This window comes from Cupressus sempervirens, chromosome 10, assembly GCF_028749045.1.
Source record: "Cupressus sempervirens isolate cs-2001-9-10 chromosome 10, ASM2874904v1, whole genome shotgun sequence".
In the NCBI taxonomy this organism is placed as follows: domain Eukaryota; kingdom Viridiplantae; phylum Streptophyta; class Pinopsida; order Cupressales; family Cupressaceae; genus Cupressus; species Cupressus sempervirens.
The window spans coordinates 588470833-588477451 of NC_143127.1; the positions used below are offsets into that span (position 1 = coordinate 588470833).

A 6619-nucleotide genomic window follows, 5' to 3' on the forward strand; every position below is an offset into this window, starting at 1 on the left:
GGACAACAACAAGAAATAGCTCTTATCATGCTACAAGATGAGATGGTCACTCAACTTTTCCACTATACAAGAGAGTTGGTGGTCATTTAACTTGTCTACTACATTGTAGGAGAGGCCTGTATGCAGCATGAGTGAAGTTCATAATATGATACATTCCTTTGTTGTTAGCAACAACAAGGAACCTCTAAATGCATATATTTACCAAATGCAAGAAAAATGACTTGGTAGATGGAGTTAGTAATAACATGGAACCTGAGAGATTGTTTCATTGCAACAGATTCTATTTCCCATCAGATAGGAATGTAGATATGTGAGTTGATGTATTAGAAGCAACATAAGATGTTGTTGAACACAATGCCATACATTGAAACAACATATGGATGACAATATAATTGGAAGGTTGCATCATAACAAAATATAGATTGTATGTGTTGCTTGCCTTTGAAATGAACGATGAAGCTTTGAATAGGGAAATAATGTTATGATAACTACAAGCTATTTTGTTTGTAAATCGTAAATGGTCACTTTATGCAATTGTTTTGGCAGGCTATAGGTTTGTTTTATTGTTCAATATTTTGTAGAAATGGCAAAAACAAATGCAAGAGAGAAATAAGATGACTTGATGAACACTTTTTTTACCCATTTGAAATAATAGTGGAGGCAAATGAATTAGAGAAGAAGAGTAGTGGTCTATTCTCTTACAACGGTGTAGGGGAAACAAATGAGCTAGAGTTGAGGACCTCACCACTTCGCACTAATAATTTAGTCCCTTTAGCCAAGAGGCCCAACACATGGAACATGGTCAACCATAGGATGAGTAAATTGCCAAGGGAAAAAGAATCTTCCCAATAAAGTTTCAAGAATCTTAACACAACACAATTTCACCACCAAACAAAAAGCTTGAGTTTTCAATGAGCACAATATTTTCAAGGCTAAAGAAAAGTAGGAGATTAAAAAATAAGGGATTAAGGGTCTCAACCATTGATAAGTCCATTGCATGGAATTAAAAGTGGAGGCTCATCTATCCATATCAGAGGCATATATTTGAATCTAGAGTATGTTGCCCTATAGTTTAAGAAGAGTCAAGTGTAGAAGGTGACCTCAAATGACCTCATGTGCTGAATGCTAAACTTCTTCAAAAAGAGAGAGATTACATATGAAAAATAGACTACTAACAACATCCCAAACCCTATTCTACTTAAGAAATGTGCATTTCTTATTCAATGTCACCATTCTCTAGACAAAGATTCTATATGACCCCAAGCTTTTGTCCATGTAAATCAATGGGGCAAAAGGAAAAAAATGGATGACATTCTATATTATGTGGCTTGTGCACGTATGCCTCCATGATCAAGTTTTCTATTTAATGCTAGAACATTTGTGCTAGGATTTCTATTTCTAAATCTCTAGGTTGTGTTCTTTATTATTTAGAAAGATATGTTACCCTCTCCATTCCTTCACTTTTAATCAATTCATCTAACTATTTTATTGGTTATCAAGCTGTGCATGTTTCCTATAATACATAGCCATTCATACATATTTGTTATTAGCCAATACCAACACAACTATATTTGACATAGAAGGACAATAATTTGGCATGCATAGATAGATTTTTTTTAAATTTATATTGATATACATAATTTTCTTCTTGAATTGATAAACAATATTTTGATCTCTCAATAGTGAAACCACTACTTTATGTCCACCAAGGGAATCATTTTTGGATTATTCTCAAGAGAGCTAGCCCTCTTTACTACCATACCACATGAACATACACTGGTGATAAATTACAAATATCCAATGTGCTTAAGGCTTCATTAGGCTTAGATTCCATAGTAGTTATCTATGTTCACAAACAACACAAAGTAGGCCATTTGAGTCGATAAATGATTACAATTTGAAGATGAATGAATGAAGATCTAGCAAAAAGAAAAGAAACACCTCAGTATTTTCATTGAGGGGTAGCTAAAGAGACAAGACTCTATAGTACTCTACCCTCTCTTCCATTCTAATCATTTAACCTATTAAGTATATAGTGTGAGTTGCTTGGATGATCTTTTAATCTGTTTCAACTATTTGATTTATTATATTTACATTATTCATTGTCTTGTTGATTCCAGAATTTGAATAGTAACAAAAATTATATTCTTTTTTCAACTTATTCTTGAAAATAGTGTAAGAGCAGTAGTAGGGCACTACCACATAACCTCAGGCAAGGGGGTGTATGAGTGTAAGATTAGAGGAAGAGGGGCACCTCCCTTATGTAATGACTATGCAAAAGTAAGGTTTTATAGAGGAGCATCTTGTAAGTTTTTGCATCGTGATGTTTTTGGTGATTATGCTGGTACATGGGTTTGGAGGAAGGATGAGAAGAAGGTTAGAGAACAAAAAAGATGTGGAAAAATCTACTAGTAGCTAGGATGGATTTTTTCCTAGGGAGTTGGAGAAGGCTAACAATATTTTTCCTGAGAGACTCTTGGATGGTCATTCCAAACAAATATTCATGCCATAGAATATTAAAATAAAGCTTCATGTGTTCATCTCTCTCAGTTTCAGTCAGATTTTCTTGGTCACTTTTTCTCAATTTTTGCCATCCTCATAACTGAATGTTGCATTGTTATCATAACTGAATGTTGCATTGTTAGGATAACAAAAATTTACATTGAATTCACTATAGTTGGAAATGAAATAATATTTTAGGGGCATGATCCTACTATTGTTTATTTCTATTGACATTGGTAGAATTCAGCATGAATAAAAAGCATGGAGTGTTGAAAAAGAAATCAATCATTGTATACATAAAATAAACCATCAAACTCATTATTAGTTGAGTTGTGTTGACTATCAAAAGTTGAGAAATTTAGTATACTAACATGGGCTTGGCCACTAGATTTCTCCTTGGCTATCTACTTAGATTTCCCTTGTTTGATGCATCCACATGAATTTTAAAAGGGCATAGCTCTATTGTGTAGCTATGCTGCAATACATATTTTATTTGGATGAGAAGGATATCATTAGGACTCTTGTAGATCATGTTCAGATGTCAGAAGAGGAAATGATTCAAGTTTATGAGTCAGGGGAGAAAGTAAAGTATTTAAATGATTTTTTTGCTGCAATCTTAGATATAAGTACTAAGGAAAGTTTGGTGAAATAACACACCAAAGTTGCAAAAGACATCATGTTGGGTAGGATTCTTTATTATTCTCTTTATCCATTTGTGTTTAGTTTTTATAAAATCAATTTAGATCTTTCTGTGACAATTGGAAATTGGTTTTGAAGAAAAGTACATATATAAGGGAGTACCTATTGCATTAATTGAGACATGACTATAGGGAAAAATAATATTAAGTAGTAAAATACTAAAAGAAGTACAAAAATGAAGCAGGCCAAACAATTCTTGGAAACTAAAAGTTAATCAAGAAACTACTCTCCTAATGTTATAGATTGGGGAAAAATTGGTGACAAGGATGATGAAATAGAGAAACTAATTTGAATGCCTCTTGTGAATAACATGTTTCACAATCTTTATGTTTACAGTGTACACAATATAGTCTTTCTGGATAAAATTGTGTGCACTTTTTTACTCAATGTTTCAAATCAGTTACACTGATTCAACATCACAAAAATGATTGTGTAGGCAATGTTATTTGACTAATTAGAAATTGTAGATGTGTCATTTTTCTTCTCTGAATAATATTTCCTTGTATAAATGTCAGTCAATATTCTATTTTCCTATATGACTTATCTTCATGCTTTGATATTCAGTTAATTGTCTTGTTTTCATGGTAGGGTGGGAGAAGGCCAAAAGGAAGCTCTAGCTTCAAAAAAAGTTGAGTCTCTATCATAGCAAAAGGTTGTCCTTGAAGAATGAGAAACCCATTTGGATTGTTCTCTAAAAGAGTGCATGAAGAAACTTTAGCATGTAAGAGAAGAGCAATAGCATAAAATTCATCAAATTATCATCAATAAGACTAGAGAATGTGATAAAATCAAATTTGAATTTGAGGCCAAATAAGTGGTTTTGGAACAAAAAATTCTTCAATCAAGAGTAGAGAATACTGAACTATATGGATCATTGTAGGAATGGTCAAGATCATTAGTAGAATTAAATAAAGTTAGATATCAAGTTGAAGCTAATGTTAAAATGCTCCAAGATAATATTGAGTCATATCAAAACAAGAACTCTTGTGTCAAATATGAAATTAATGTGCTTAACAAGGAACTAGAGATCCAAAATGAAGAAAGACCTATGAAAATGAAAAGTGCAGAGGCAGCTAACAAGATATATTTAGAAATTATCAAAAATATTGCAAAATTAGAAGTTGATTGTCAAAGACTCTAGGGTTTTCTACAAATTTTTTTTCTAGGGCTTGCTATACTTTCTCAAATGAAGATAGAAGTTGAGAATTGGGGAAAGAAGGTAGGAGGAGGAAGGAAAATGAGGTCATCTATGAAAGCTTCTAGTTCATGTCTTTCAACTTCATATGATTCTAGCTATGATGATTCTCAAGAAAAAGGTCAAAAAGAGTATAAATTCCTAACTGAACACCTTTTACCATTGAAGAGGAAACAAAAATGCAAAAAGAGGCCTTGTCAAAGTGTAACAATGACCTTCAAGCTTCAAGAATGATGTGTGCTAGAATATATAGTAAACTTTCTAGTTTAGAGAAACAATTAGAAGTTTTAAACACTGGTCAGAAACCAATAAAACGTACCCTTGAACTACATATAGAACAACCACAAGGTCAGACTTCAAGCAACCCACCAAACTTAACCTTAGTGTATGAAGATGAGAATGAAAATGAGATAAGTTGTGCAAACGCATGGGCCTCTACATTGATATATCAGAGCTACCTCACATTTAGAAAGAAAAGAGCTCAGGCATGAATACTAAGGCTCTAGACTCATGCAATATGGATCTAATAGATGCTTTCATAGAGATGGGGAAGGGGGAAGTTGACCTCCCCCCATTCACCAAAAATAAACTAGACAATCGGTAAATTAGACAAACCCAAGTGAAAAGAGTGTGGGAGGAACCAAAGAGAAGATTTCCTTGGAAGAAACTTTTGCAAAAATGGATCTAGGGCTTCAATCTGTGAATCAAAAATTCTTAGACCTGTCCAAAAAGATAGCTTTTGTGTAGAAAGAGTTGACTAAATTGAAATCTAAAAATATTGCCAACGAGCATACTTTAATAAGTCTTTAGCCAAGATTGGATATGATATTTGAGGCACAAGATGATAGTGGGGATGTGCAAAAGGTTTTGTAGGATGTTTAGTGTGTTATGACAGAAGAGGTTGAAGCACTTCCTACTACTAATGCTTGTGATAGGAAACTACCAAAACAACTTGTGCCTTCACATGATTTTGGTAATCAAGAAAATGCTCTCCAGTTCACCAAAAGTTTGATGGTAGAGGAAGAGATTCTTCCCTCTGATACTAAGTGTGCTATTGATGTTACTGATCCTAAGCTAGAAAGTGTTATTTGTATAGTTATTATTGTTGTAGAGTAAATTGCCAATAAAGCTAGAAGTTCACATAATTTCCCATCCTCCAAACTGCATGATCTAGATGTCATCATTGAGATATTTACAAAATCCATAAATAAAATTTTGCATGGTATACCGAATATCATTGAATTTATTTTGGAGCTATCATCAGTCTTGATCAAATTTCTAAAATTAGTGATCCTTCTTTTGGTAAATGTGATGCTCGCAATGAATCAAAAATTGGTAACAATATAAAATTTGAAGTAGTTAAGTCTAATGACATTGAGAATGGGAAGCTTGATCCAAGTTCATTGAGAGAGGATACAACTTGTAGATCTCTTTCTATGGCATCATATACAAGTAGTACAAATGCAAATACTAAGCTCAGTATGATTCAAAAGGAAAAAGAAGCTTCAAAGTCCAAGGTGAAGGCGGGAATGGCTAGATATGTAGGTCTACAAGAAGAGATCACACAACAAAAAGAAGAGAAAAATGAGTATCCAAAGAGAAGCTAATACAATAAAGGCCTCAGGAAGAGAGGACTTTAGAGTCAAAACTTCAAGAGGAACACAAACACCATGTGTGCTGAGGCAAAGTGTTGATAGCTACAAGAATTGTTGCAAAGATTAGAGAAAGCTAAAAGGAAGCAATCCTTTTCCATAGCATGTCACTATTATTATATATTGGGTAGATGTGTTCCTGAACCTATTGAAATGTATGACAACATTGTTCATTAGAATACATATGGCCTGAATGGAAATCAAATGAGTGATTTAGATACTTGGTTGTGTACCAAAGCCAAGTAAAAAGCCACAACATGAGAAAACATCATCCTTTAACATTTGAAGCCCATATTTTTTGAATGAGGAATGATCAAACTCTAAAAATTTGGTGACAAGAGAGCCATGAAAATTCTAGGATAGATCTATGAAGGTATTAAGTTTCCACTGGTATTGTTTTGTAAATAGGGCACGTGAGATTGACCTTTTGATGACTTCTTATTTATTAATGAGCTAAATAATGGGATACAAGAACATAACACATCTATTACGATTTTTGAGATAATTAAACATGAAATACCAAGAATATTAGAAGTAATACCATATTTTGCAAATATAAAACCCTCAATTA

At 33.2% G+C, this 6619-nt stretch overlaps 1 pseudogene; it reads left to right on the top strand.

The window, feature by feature from the left end:
* The first annotated feature begins 2974 nt into the window (after window positions 1-2974).
* Window positions 2975-6003, top strand: LOC149535243 (filament-like plant protein 4; annotated as a pseudogene).
* Window positions 6004-6619: the final 616 nt, after the last annotated feature.